Genomic DNA, 15,183 nt, shown 5'->3' on the forward strand with positions numbered 1-15,183 from the left:
CCCAACCTGAAAATCTTTTGCTCTTGTAGTTAAGAGGGAAAAATAAGAGACCAAACTGGAGGTAATACATCTGTCTTGTTCGACATCAGGATCTTAAAACCTGGCTCTCTGCCTTCCCGGCTGGTGCTTGCTCCCTCATTCCTATCCCAGGAAATAATCATTTGCTTCTCCAGAGACTCAGTATTTCAATTTGCTTCTCTAAGAGAATTTAGTGTATTTTAGTTCCTTTTTATGGATGTGTACAGGTTGGGCTTGCAAAACATTTTTGCTGAATTGCCCAATTACTGAAAATTATTGTATCCTGTCTTTTAAAATAATCATACTTTATAACTTTAATTTGTCAAGGAGTAGAACTTCCTCTCTAGCAATCTTAAGTTTTACCAGTGATTTATGCAGTTTCTCAAGTGTCTTGTTTTCCGTAATATGTTCTGTAATACATTTTTTGCTTTTTTCTTTAAGTCATAAAATAATTATAAGTAATTGCACAAGAGCAATACATAATGCCAATTTTTTTTTTATTCTTCAAGGAGCAGAAGAGATTCATTAATTTATTTACCACACTATTAAACACTTCAGTCCTGTAGCCACTATCAGCACTAAATTCTAATTCCAAGTGATTTACTGAGCCTGAAAACCTCGCCTCTCCCTTAAATGTCCCTTTTTCAACTGAAGAACACAAAACAAATTTGCCAACATGTAGAGTGCTAGGCTACCTGTGATTAGGAAGAAGGAAAAAAAATTTTTTTTAAACCTGGGAACCTTTAAAAGTGAACGGCTTAATTAATCATTTGCATTATTCAATCCTCTGCTTTCACTTCTACCCTTCTTTTTGGAGGGCAGGCAGGAGGGAGGTAGTATATTCCTTTGGTTCATCAGTATTGTGGTTTTAATACTATTACAACTTTAAAAAGCTACTGTGCTTCTGAAGCTTCTGGTCAGGGGGTTTTTGTCCCTAGAGTTTCAAAGCTTAGGGCAAATAGTTTTCTCTAACTCTGTTTAACTCAAATATGAAACAGGAAACTGTGATGTCGTGTCTAGTAAACCATCAAAAGCACTCTGTTTAAAACAGAGAAATTAAGTGAGCTCACTGCTGCCTTCAAATACCTGAATTTTTGGCAAAACACTTAACCTATCTAGGAGTCATTGTAAAAGGTTAATTAAATAAAATCAAAATAGGGTCGTCACTTCTTCCTAAGGGCATGAGTTGTCTCAGCAAACGAGTTCTTTCATCATGGAAAATGAAACATGCCAGCCTTCTAGTATGAGACTGATGTACACTGAAGAAACTTACCTTGCTTACAACTCCAAAACAGCCTTCAATCTGTGGAACAAAAGAATAATTGAACTTAAACCTTCCAACAGTGCCATTATGGAGGTACTATTTTTATATTGACAACTTTGTGGGTGTACACAGAGCTCATCACAACTGTGTGCAACCGGGCAGTCCTTTAGAGCACTTAAGGAAAACAAATATTTCTCTGAGGCTTTGACATGATAAACATACAAGTTCACTATCTAAACATTAAGTCATATTTTAAATGGATACTTTAAGTAATCACTTCCTACACAACTGGAATGAAATATACACTGCTTTTAATGACAGTGATAATAAACTTGGTTACATAATTCCAAGCCGGTCACCATGGGGAAAATGATGAACCTTAGTCTTCAGAGACAGAGTTTCTTAAAGTAAATTACTAGCCTCATTAACGTGACTAATATAAAAAGCGGGAGATGGGGAAGAGAGGGAACAGCAACCTAGCTCTCACAGCAAAGATGCGGTTGATTTTTTTTTAAGTCCTTTCTTTAAAAGATTATCTTGCTGTAGTTTTTGGCAATATCAAATAATTACAGTTTATTTAAAATAAGAATCCTGTATTTCTGCTACTGAGCCTTTATGCTTTCACTGGCAACCCTAATTTTCTTAGTTCTCTTTTTCTTATCTTATCGAGTATCTTAGTTTTCCTCCAATAAACATGTGTAGCTGAGTAAGAGCTGGAAAGCTGAAAAGGACAAGCTGAGCTTCTCTCCTTCTCAACTCTCTAAAAAGGGCTCCACTTCACTAAGGAGATAGAAAGGAGGGAAGTAAATAAAGTAAACGACAACTTTTGGTTCATTTCAGAGGGGCTATTTTCTGAAGCATTGCTCTGATCTGTACCATATTTTGGAACCAATGCCTGTGGTCTAAAAGATTCAGCGAGCAATAGAAGATAAAGGGAGATCAGTAGAAGCATGTGTCTACTTCTAATTTTTTTTTCTTTTTCAATTTTACAAGGTAAAGAAAACAGGAGACGAGAATATGCAGAGAACTGTTAAAATCCCTTTAAACTAAGAAATGGGTAGCAGGATTGTGCGCAGTTTTTGTTTTCTGCCTATTCTTTTTCTAAATTTTCAAAAAACGTTGTTACAGTAAACACATGTTACTTTTATCAGCAGAAAAGAGGATTTAAGCGCTTTCCTATTTCCGGTTGCCAGGTCAGCCTCCTGATCCAGCTCTTAGTGGAGATCAAGAGCTTAGACTTTTTCCTTAAACCCACACCCCTGGCACAGTCTGCACACGGTCTGGGCGTTCAGCAAGTCTGGACTGACTAATTAATTGATGTAGGGCTCCTTCACCTTTGTACACCTCTGTACTTAAACACTGTTCTCCAGGGTGTCTAAACACACTTAGAAAGAGCTGCTCTGGTTTTAAATGGTATATAAATTCTCTACTAAAGCCACTTCTCCGTATTCATCATCTCTAAAGAGCAGATGAGTAAGGTGACATTTTCATGTTGTAGCTAGAGCTGGCTTGGAACAAAAAGTCACTGAGTTTAGGGTTAGAGTTATGTTCACTCTAAAAATAAGTTACTGGGGGATCTCAGACACGACCCAGTCTTTAGATTTTTATCAAGAATGCTGCCCACACATCACAATTATAAAGTTTAAGTATTAAAATTGAGATTGTTTTATTTTTTCCCAAAGAGAAGCCTCAATCTTCTTTTGGCAACAATGCTGGGAAAGAGAAGGCCATAATCTCCTTAAGGACAGGGCCCCCACTGTCTTTTTTTATCCTTAATGCTTCTGCTAATATGTGGGGGCAGAGTAGGTATTTATAAGTGTTGAAGATTGAATAAATCAATTAGTCTGTCAACACAGCTACAAACCTACTTTGTCACGACGTAGATATAATATGTTTCAGGGAGAAGGGTAGTCTTAAAAAATACTGTTTATTCAGAGTAGAGTATTAAAATAAAAAATCCATGACTACCAAACATATAATAAAAGAGTAAGATACACTGTTTTCTACAACATATTAGGCAGCTAAGACCATTTCATAAGACGGTCTTATGTTAATGATTAAACGTGATGGCAAGTAAAAACTTCTTAAGCTGACATTATTTTAAACAAGCAGGTGGATTCTAAAGTTGAATTTGTAAAACATAAAAAGTTATCTTGAATAGGTATCAACAAGTGATAAAAACTGATAATAAATGCACCCTTAACTAAAATGCATGGTTTAAAGTGACAGTTTATTTTAGTATCTCTAAGGAGTGCTCTCTTGCTTACCTGTCAGTGTTTTAATATTATTCCTTTTTCTTCTATTTTTTAAAAGTTTTGTGCTCAGTCATATATGTGACCCAGATTTCAATGCCACCTTGTTGATGCTAAGACAGCTTTTGTATCCGTAAAACCACTGCACAGTGTCTAAATCAGGAGCTGAATATGTTCTTCTACCTTTTATTGGCTCTAAAAAATGCAGAGCAAACATTATCTATTGTTAATTACCTGTAAAGTAGGGCTTTAGCCACTTCCCCTGTTTCTAAGAGCCCTGAAGTGAAACCTAAAAGAAGTCACCCATTGTTTTCCGCTGTGCAAGGGCCAGGAGCAAACAGGGCTCAAATTGCAGCTCTGAAAGGCCACAGGAAATTGGCATACCACTAATCTGCACTCAACTATTCAAAGAAACAAAGCCTGCATTCCTGCTGAAAAACTCACCAGCAGAAACCCAAGGCAAATCTGTTCAGCAAGGACCACAGAATAAATCTGCAGAAATGAAAGTTTTAATTAGAGTACCATGAGACCTGGCTCCAGTTTCCTAGCTCTAACATGCACCATTTAGGTTTCTACCTACTCTTCCCAGTTTTCCCCAAAATGAGATTACATAATTAGAATCCTTTCCACTTAATCATTTGAGCAGGGCTAGAGTAGGAGGGGACAATGTAATCAGAGGCCAAGGGTTCACTATAGACAGCTGAGTTGTGGTAAACTAGTATTCTAAAATAATCAAAATCCAAAGCACTTAAAATTTGCTTTTGTGTACTTGGGCTATTTATATTCCTTGTAAATGGAAAAACATTTTTTTCTTAACCTTGGGAATGAAATGCAATTAAGAAATTGGTCAGATTATCTTTCATAAAGCACAGCACAATTTAGAATGAGACTCCATGTAAAACTCAAGGATAAAAGTAGTGATTTTTTTTTAACTGGATGCTTCACCACAGTTCAAGTCATGAGCAGAACACAGATGCCTCATGGGCTGGTGTGGCACACCCCCTTGTTCTTTCTTAATGGTCATCAGAAAGGCTGGGGCTTCCCTCGTGGCTCAGTGGTAAAGAATCTGCCTACAATGCAGGAGACTCAGGTTTGATTCCTGGGTCAGGAAGATTCCCTGGAGAAGGGAATGGCAACCTACTCCACTGTTTTTACCTGGGAAATCCCATGGACAGAGGGCCCTGATGGGCTATATCCATGAGGTTGCAAAGAGTCGTGTCGTGGTCCAGGCACGGGTTGGAAAAGAATTTCCAGACCTAAGGCAGAATGAGAGGAGAATAAAGTTTATTAGAGTGGGAGACACTGTTAGAACAGCGGGCCAGCTCAAGGGAGAACCGAAATTAAACAGGGGTCCTTAGTCCACTTTTATACGCAGGGTACAAGGAGTGGGATAGGGTCTTGCAGGTCATTTGCTGATTGGATGAGGCATGTATACTGGGTGGGGAAAGAGTCTACCTCCCTATGGGGTAGGAGGGGAGACAAGTTATACTGTTCCATTAATAGTTACAACATGGGAGAGGGAAGGATGATAAGGGCCTGGTTTTTCCGTTCCTGCATTCCAGGACCCTTCTTGGTTTTATCTGCTCTTTCCTCCTTGGGTCACCACAAGTAGGACACAATTTAGCAACTCAACCACCAACCACCACATCAGAAAGGTCACAGAATGAACTAACAGAGTCAGGGATGTTATGTTCTAGTCTTAACTTTATCAAGAAATTGGAAAATCATATTTCCTCCCTATGTCAAATTTCCTTACCTATAAAACTAGGTGAACAATTCAGTCCCTCCTTAACTCATGAGTTTGTTGAAATACCAAAAGTTTGTACACTTAGGTACTTACAAAAATATTATGTGCCATGTACAATTTGAGATATTATTGTATTTAGTAAAAACAATGTTTTAACTGAGTGATAGGTTACATGGTATTATCATAGATCTTCAAAAACATATTGTTGCTGTTGTTCAGTCACTCAGTCATGTCTGACTCTGCAAACCCATGGATTGCAGCAAGCCAGGCTTCCCTGTCCTTCACCATCTCCCGGAGTTTGCGCAAATTCATGTCCATTGAGTTGATGATGCCATCCAACCATCTCATCCTCTGTCATCCCCTTCTCCTCCTGCCCTCAATCTTTCCCAGCATCAGGGGCTTTTCCAATGAGTTGGTTCTTCTCATCACATGGCCAAAGTATCAGAGCTTCCAAAAACATATACAGAGCAGCCACTATACATTTGAAAAAAGGGACATTTTGAAGAGTTTCATGCCTATGCAAATTGAACAAGAAGAATAAGCAGTAAGTTCAGTATCTAGGAGAAAGAGTATCAGCACCTAGGAAGCTGAGCAGGGTTCTTACCTCCTCCAGGACTCTCAAGTCAACTCAGTATTAAGTCAGTCGTGTCCCAACTCTTTGTGACCCCATGGACTGTAGCCCACCAGACTCCTCTGTCCATGGGATTCTCCAGGCAAGAATAATGGAGTGGGTTGCCATTTCCTTCTCCAGGGGATCTTCCGACTCAGGGATAGAACACACAATCTGTACCACTGGTAAAGGCGGAAGCCCTATTTGTTAGAATATGCAAGACTAAAATGGCTTAAAGCAGATTACAGGCCATATCAGAATATATATTTTATTAATGTAGTAAATATTCCTCTGGTCAGAAAAACAAGATCCAAATATGGGTTCTTATGACTCAATTGTAAAATGCAGGAAAATATATCAATAAATATGTATTCAGCGCCTACCATGGACAAAGCACCTTTGGGGGTACAGGTGAGTCTACAACATAACCTCAAAGAATTACAATATCAAAGGAGAGACAGGACGTAAACTTTGAACAGGGGCAGAAAATGCCACCCCCAAATATGCCACCTTAGTGTAAGGATTATATTGAGCTAGAAGCACTGATAAAGAGCAGGTACAAGAGGGGTGTTGTGGCCTCCTCTTTTCTTTCTGGAAGCAGGAGATAAAACTCACATATGAGGGATGCCCTCACTGTACCAGGAGGAGAGGAACATACTTATCACCAGAGATGGAGGGTGGAGGCTGAGAGAACTCTGTACAAACAGACCTTGTTAAAATATCTCAACTTCCTTTACCATTCACATATTTTAGTTGCTTTTCTGTAACTGTCTCTCTTTGTTCAACCACAGTATGAATGTTTAGGCTTGGCTATATCTCTGGGTCTTCATCTTCCTATAGGGTTCACAGGTACATGTAAAAATCTGTATGCGTTCCCCTGGTAATCCATCTGATGTCGATTAATTCTCAGGCCCAACAGGAACTTTAACAAGGTAGTGGTGAAGTTTTGCCTCCTCTTCAACACTGTAAACATTAAAAGTAATGACCCTTTTACACAATGAAGTTACTATAGAATTTCTAGGAGAGATTATTAAGTCAGAGAAATAGGATTTAAACCTAGTTATAAAAGAGTAGAGGCTTCCTAAGTGGCTAAGAAGGTAAAGAATCCACCTCTAATTCAGGAGACACAGGTTCAATCCCTGGGTCAGGAAGATCCCCTGGAGAAGGGAATGGCTACTCACTCCAGTATTCTTGTCTGGAGAATTCCACGGACAGAAGAGCCTGGCAGGCTACAGTCCATGGGGTCACAGAGAGTTGGACATAACTGAGCAACTGACACTTTCACTTTTTTTTTTCCCCAGGGACAGAGAGTGAACCAACTCCACTGGATAGAAGATTTATGTTGCAGGAAAGAAGGGTAGAAGGGCAGTTTGGGACTCTGAAAGCACAGCCACGAATACTTAGTGCATGCATTTTAACTTAATCCTATAGTTAATTTAAAGGGTGATGAGAGGAAAAGAGGATAGGGCAAAAGGGAAAGAGAAAACGTGGGGCTTCCAAGAGACATACAGCCTGATGAACTGGAAAAGATTAATTTTTAATATGCTTATTTGTTATGGAGTCATGCTGTAGGCCAGTAACATCATATGATAAATGACACAAATGTTTCCAAGTGTAAATCATCATATTCCAACTTGGCAGTCACCAGCAGACACACATTTTCCATTGGGTCAAAAGGACCCAAAATTTTATTTGAACACGAAAATACAGTTCTGTGTTTTTTCCCCTTGAGAAACGGTCCCATAGGTAACATACGAACAGCCCCCGTCATGCAATCACCGCCCTCTGCTCAGTGTGGCCTGCGGTTGAGTTAGTCATGTGTTGTGCCATAGGAAGGAGGTGACAGTTACTGCTTGGATATGTTTGTAGGGCATAACCTCAAAGGAACTTCCTCACACTCTATAGTAGAAAGGAATAAATGTTTGTTTTGAAAGATAAGCATGGGTAAGTAAGAAAAAATGCTCAAGGGCAAATACTTTTGAAAAAAAAATGCTTTATGAAAGAATGTTGGGTTTTGTTTTTTTCAAGAAAGACAAGTTCAAGCAGACCTTTTTTTTTTTTCAAGAGTACTGCCTGCTGTTCTTCTTTCCAAAATTCACCAGATTTTACAAACCATACGAAGCATATTTTCCCTAAGGATTAAGAGATTCCTCCTAGTTGAGCTTTTTACTCAAGAAACTAAGGCACTATATGGTACCTATCCAGTGCCAAGGAGAAAAAAAAACTTCCATTATCTACATAGGACATGAAGAAATGTGGAGTTTACACACTTGACTTTTTTTTTTTAACTAAACTTTTGAAATCAAGCAATGCCAGCCTCCCTCAAATTCAAGTTGTTCTGCTTTATAATGATCACTTCTCAGAAAACCATTTCCAAGTCTCTACACGTGCCACATACCACCTGTAAAATGTAGAAAATGTTTAACTCCAATACTCTCATTTACAAGCAATTCAAACTACAGGAAAAAAAGATAAATGACCAATTTCAATCCCCAAATTGTTTCATCCTTTTTTTGGTATAGCTTCTGCAAGAATCTGGATTTTACTAACTTGGCCTGTCGTTATGGCTTACTCTGTACCCCATGGACTGTAGCCCACCAGGCTCCTCTGTCCATGGGATTTTCCAGGCAAGAATACTGGAATGGTGTTGCCAAGCCTTCCTCCAGAGGATCTTCCTGAGCCAGGGATTGAATCTGTATCTCCTGCATCGGCAGGCGGATTCTTTAATAAATTAAACTCCAAGTCTTCAAGTATAGATAAGGTCTATATAATGGAAATAGCATAGGACTTTCAAACACAGTTTTCACATCTTTTTCTCACTCAGCTGGCTCTACTCCCTACTAGCAGTTTATCCTTGAATAAATCATTTCATCTCTCCAGGGTTCAAATGTCTTTACTTTTGAATGAATGAAGGAGAGGAACTAAGTAGAGTTTAAGGTCCTCCCAGATTTGACTTTGAGTGGCTTCTCTAACCCTATTCCCAATCACATAATAAACATATTCCTCAACCACTCTTCTTCCTTTGTCCACCATTGCCGTTACCATTTCTCGCTTTGACCAACAGAGAAAAATATAGGGAATAAGGGAAATCAGGACACTGAAGTTACAAGCATTATTTTTTGAAGATACTCCAGTGATTTAAAATTTAATGCCTGGGCCAGAGCATGTGGGAGTTGCGTGGGAGAGAGTAGGAAGAGTTAATGTTTATAGATAATTGGGAGAAAATGGTTGACTTGCTGAATTTTCTATTTTGGAATTTGGTATTTCTGACAACAAAGTTTAAATATTGTATATAACTCACTTTTCTGAGTGATATATAGTGAACTCTGTCTGGGGAGCCAGGGTGGAAGAAAGAATTAATAATTTAGTTAGTTTGATTTGCAAAGCCTTTGATTCTCTTCTCTGCTTTCTGGCTTCCTGCCTTTGGTCCAATTCATCACTTGTTAACTGTTCTGGGAGAGATGTGTTGTAGGGGGAAAAAAAATCATTCCCAAATCTATACAATTAGTGGAGTGTTCAGTGTAGAAAATGTTGGTCTCCTTCTGCATTTTATTTGTACAAATGTTCTCTCTGCCTACGTTAGCAGTTATGAACCAGTAATGGACCAGTTACGAGTTGGTCCTGTGAAGAGTCACCTCGATCTGTCTTCACTCCTCTTTCTCAACCTACCAGGCATCTCAAGCCCATCCTTCCTTTCCATCTCCATTGTCCCAGTCACACTAATCATCTTGATCATCGTATTAGTGACCTAGCTGGATTCCCTCTTCCCTTTCAGTCTACCCTCCACAAGGCTGCCCGAAGAATCTTTCTAAAAGCCTAATCTGCTCACGTCACTCTCTTGTTTATAACCAGGCCTCTCTGTGACTCCTTCTCACCCACAAGATAGAGCTCAAACTTCTCAGCTTGACGTCCACACTTACACCTTACTTTCCAAACATTCTGATTTACTTGCCATCATGCCATGATCATTCCCACTAACATGCCTTTATATTGATCTGAAATGCTTTTTTTCTCCCTTGTCTGCCTGATGAATTGCTACTCATATTTCATATCTTTTCTATGAAGCCTTTCCTAACTTGCAGACAGATGTGGCTGCCTCCACAGCCCCAGTTACCAGTGACACCAAACACATGGTTAAAACTTTGTGCATTGCTAGTCAAAGACTGGGATTCTCAGCATCAAAGATATCATTGTTAAATAAGTGATTAAATGTTTGACAGAGCCAGGCAATTCTTATTTTCTCTCAAAAATTGCCAATCTTGTCGACATTTGAAATAGTATCAAAAACCCTGCAAAAACAGAGTTTCAGTTTTGGTCATTCATCTAAGCATCTTTCCTTCTCTGAAGTTTTATGAATAAATCTAGCAAGACAATCAAAACGAATACTTATTGATAAATTTAGTTTCATCTTTTTTAATTTTTAATCTGCCCTAATTGGATTCTGTTCCTGGTAACTATTAAAGAGCAATAGCCAAAAATGGACAAAGGTAGATACAAAAAGGAAATTACAGGTGATTCCAAAAGCGGGTTTATAAACCACAAAGTGGAGCTCCACATAGTCTGTACATACCTTGAACATCATCAATTTTCTTTATAAAGATAGGCCTTTCTGCATTTGGAATAGAAGGCAGACTCTAGGTGGCCCAGAAGAATAAAGTATATTTCTATTAAGGAATCAAATTCACTCACGGCTTCTATCGCAAATCTGCAACATGCAAACTCTGGGAAACAGACAGGACTAAGGTCTTGGACCCAATCCCTTTGCCCTTAGAAGTGCCTCTGAAGTGTGCAAAAGCTTAAAGAAGGGAATGTGGAAAGCAGAAGGCCTTTTGGCTCTATGTATTATTTTGACTGAATTGACTGGTCAATCAATTTTCATGAAGATATATTTCCTTTATTCAATAACAGATTTTGTTAACACATCATTTGTGCTATAAATGGGGCACGGCCCATTTGAAAATAAATTCTACTGCTCTAGCTCATTCCTTTTTAAGAAATCTTATATTTTATCAGATCTTAACTACTTAATTTATAATCCATTAGCCCCAAAACAAGTTAAAGTGTTCAAAAACATCCTTTCCAAACATAAACACCAGCTTCGAAAATTTCCTCTCCACCTCTGGCATTTTAATACCTAAATTAACAACTCTTCTAACACATTGGCCTCAGTTTTCTCCTCTTCATCCTTTAATCGGAAAAATCTCTTTTCTACCTCAGCTACCCTTGAGCACAGAGAAACTCCAGATATGCTCAGCATTTGACGGTATGGTATCAAGACCACTTTCTAAGGTCTTGACTTGAAAATTCTGTTCTCAGCTGTCCTCCTTTCCTATTTCCATACTCTCAGTAAGTCCGTATCTCATCCTCATTGGAACCTTCAACCAATTCTTCTGGCCAGTCATTTCGGCAAATATTCAGACTGCTACCCTAAGATTCCTGCTGCTGCTGCTGCTTCTAAGATTCCTGACCTCTTTTAAACTCACCATTTAAGGGTCTCTTATTCTCTGCCTTAAATGACTCTCTAATCAGCTCTGAATAATATGCTTAGTGGCTCCCCCAAAGTTCCAGGTTCAGTATGAGCTGAGCTCTCTGCACTGCTCTTCATTTCATCAGTTCCTATTGACCACAAGTTAGCCTCTCCACCTCTAGCCGTTCCAGATCGCTCTCAAGAACCAATTTCAGCCCCTTAAGCATCTTAACTTTCAAGAGAAGACCATCCTCCACGTGGTGTGCTTCTTCGACTTCTCTCTTCTCCCTCTTAGAGTTCCACTGTGTCTTTTTCTTCCTTCTCAGCTTTTATTCTTTCCTCTAGGCGAACCATTCTTGCCAAGGTTAAAGTGCCCTCTTCTAACTCCTCCTCCCTCTTCCAGAAGGCCTACAGAAAGGCACAGGTTTTCCTTATTCTAAAAATTGTCCTCAGCTTGTTACCTGCCTTGAGTTACTTTCCTATCATCTCAAGACTTCTGGAATAGTCTAAAGCTGTTACTTGCATGTACTTACCACCCACTAAACCCATGCAACCTGGTTCTTATTACAAGTTCACCTAAACACCACCCACCAAATTTAGCTGGGAGTCTGCAGTTTTTGACTGTTACTAATTCCTATCTTGAAAACCTCCCTTGGCTGCTAACTCGTGGTCAAGAGGAACTGACACAGTGAAGAGCAGTCCAGAGTTCAGCTCAGTCTCTCAGTGCCTGCGCTTCTTGACCACCCCTCTATTGGCCCTAGGTGCCCGACCTGCCCTCTACATGTAGGTACGTTCCTCAGGGTTGGAGGCTCAGCTGGTAAAGAATCTGCCTGCAATGTGGGAGGCCTGGTTTGATCCCTGGGTTGGAAGATCCCCTGGAGAAGGGAAAGGCTAACCACTCCAGTATTCTGGCCTGGAGAATTCCATGGACTACAGTCCATGGGGTCACAGAGTCGGACATGGCTGAGTGACTTTCACTTTTTCCCTTTCCTCAAGGTTTTATCCCTAGCCTGTTTTAAATTTCATTCTTTCTCTTGGGAATCTATGCTACAGATTCCCTATCACCCCAATGTGGGTGATGGGCCATCACCCTCCTCTAAAATTCTAGACTTTTTTTTTCTCAGTGAGCTTCTGGCAACTCACCAGCATTGTAAGTTTATCCCAATAGGACTCACAATTTTTCTACCTCACATACCTCCTAAACTAAGTCCACCCAACTCTTTTAACAGAACTACCATTGACCTATTCTCCTTGGTCTAAAACCTCAGTATCACTTTCAATTTTTCACTCTATCTCAAAACCACAGGTAACTGCCAAGTCCTTTAGATATATGTCTCACATTGATCCTTCCTTTCCATTCCTATTAACCTCCAAGTTAGTTCTGACCCTTAATACCCTTCTAATTGGCCTCCTACCTTAATATCTGCCATTTTAATCACCTGTGATTCTTCTACATGTACCTATAATTTAATTCAGAGCCTCTTGACTATGGCTGTGCCATAGAATCATGTGGAGTGCTTGTAAGATAAACAAAGACCAAAGCCCCACCCAGGGCACAGGTTTTGTTTGTTGCTATTTTACTCATAAATGAAGTTGAGAACTGCTGCTAGCCAAACAGGAACTCAGTTTTCTCAAATACACACCTTACTTTTCTTATATCAAATTTATTCAGTTAGTTTGGTCTGATTCCTTTCTCAAGGCACTTACTTCTCTGCCTTGGACTACTATTAGTATTTGCTACTATTAGTCTATTATGCTTTCACAAATTTGTTAAATTTTGTAACTTACAAATTAACCTGAAATTTTGGTTTAAACTCGTCTTGTTCCCCCAACCAACCTCTCCTTTCTTCCAATCTGTTACCACAGGTACATATGTGGCATGCAGTTTTTTAATAAAGTTTATTTTAGTTTGGGAACTAGATCGTGACTTTAGGTAAGTAACCTCTGTGAACCTGGCTTTCGCATCTCTAAAGAAGATGCAACAGATGACCTCCAAGCTTCTATCATTAGAAGTATGATTCTATGATTATCTTATCAAAACAAGCTCTTGAAATACTTGCTAGTAAATGATAAGCTTTAGTACGCTTTCCCAAATTGCCCAGTTCAAAACAGTCTCTAGGTTTTACTGTTAGTTACTGGCATACCTAGTGTGATTCAGCTATCTGACTTTAACACCAATCTTTTTATCAGTACAAAACAGAATATGTAAACCTGCTTTTTAATCACTGTAATTCTGATATAACTAGAATAATGCTAAGTGCCATCACATAAGTTCTTAAATCTAGATGCCAGGTTACTGTTACCTTTACAAACTGATCAAAATCAATCTGTTCTATTATTACCACATAAATCTGGCCAGAGGAAGCACACAATCTCAGTTTTCAAATGAAGTTTTTAACTTTAATAATAACATACGAAAAATAATCATGGCAATGAAGTCATTTGCTACTTATTCCTAATAGCTAAGTGTAAATAATATATGCAAAAAAACATTCCATTTACTAAATTATGGTCAAATATATTAATTATGAAGGAAATACTTTCTGGTTAAAAAAAATGGTAAACGCTAATGTGCAACATAAAGGTGCCAGGCTTGCTGCTAAGAAATGAGGAAAACCCTGTATCTGGAGTCCTGGTACTATGCTAGCTATCATGAACATTTAAGCCAGGCCTTTGTTTCTCTATTCTCAACATGAAGACATCAAGCTAAAAAAGCAATTACAAAATTGCCTGATAAACTCACCCAAGAAGCTTTTTGAAATTAAGAATATCAAGCTCCTCCCCTGGAGATATCTTCTGATAGAGTAGGTCTGAACTATGACACACACTTCTGATTTTCAACTTTTAAACTAGTGACCTATTTACTTTCATATATGATTGAGAAACATAAAGTATATTTTGACATCTATTTCTAGCTCTAGAATTCTTCTGCATATGGAATAATGCACGTGGTAAGGGTTCAGTACATGCAGCAAAGTGGCTTGGTAATAATCTGAGGGAATATTAGAAGAATCAAAAACTTGTCAGTTAAATTCATGGCCATTTTATCTAGTGAGGGAAATAATGTTTTTACAGTTCTCCAATTATCAACTGGCCAAAGGGGGATTTAAAGTTTTGTCTTCAAGATATTTAAAAAATGATACCAAACTCTCTTGCAATATATATATATATATATAGTGGGAGGTGGGGCAGAGTTTAAGATGAGAACTGTCTAGACATTCTTTGTTTCCATTTTTCAATGTTCAGAAATGAGATTGTGCCTTTTTGCTAAAGAGTTATACATAAAACTACCATGAAATACATCACTCAACAAAAAAAGGGAAGATTCAGGAAAAGGAGACAATTTCAAAAATTAAATCAATCTTCTGCAAATGAATCTTGAGTTTGATTTCAATATTAACTTTAGGGTAAAAACATTAGTTTTTAACTCATTTCCTTTAACTTTAAAAACCACTGTTTTTCTTTTTTTTTTTTTTTCTTTGTAATAACTGGAATGTTCCACGATGTGTTTTGAAAACTATACAATAATTATCACAGATTATAATTTAAAGATTCACCTCAAGCCTTCACAAAAAAGTATATCTACTTTTTCATAGTCCATACTTCTGCTGAGTTACATTTTATTAAACTGTTGACAGGAAACTACTCAATTACAGAAATCTTGTACTGGTTTTATTCACAATTATCCAAATAAAACTTCTTTGAATGAAAAGAACAACACTCAGAAAACATGCTGGAAAGGAACTACTTAAAAAATATTCATTCTGTCAAGCTTTGGCAGTTGAGGAAGAGGGACAAAATTGAGAAAAAGGGAAAGGTTAATCT

The sequence above is a fragment of the Capricornis sumatraensis genome, chromosome 17, assembly GCF_032405125.1.
Source record: "Capricornis sumatraensis isolate serow.1 chromosome 17, serow.2, whole genome shotgun sequence".
Taxonomy (NCBI): domain Eukaryota; kingdom Metazoa; phylum Chordata; class Mammalia; order Artiodactyla; family Bovidae; genus Capricornis; species Capricornis sumatraensis.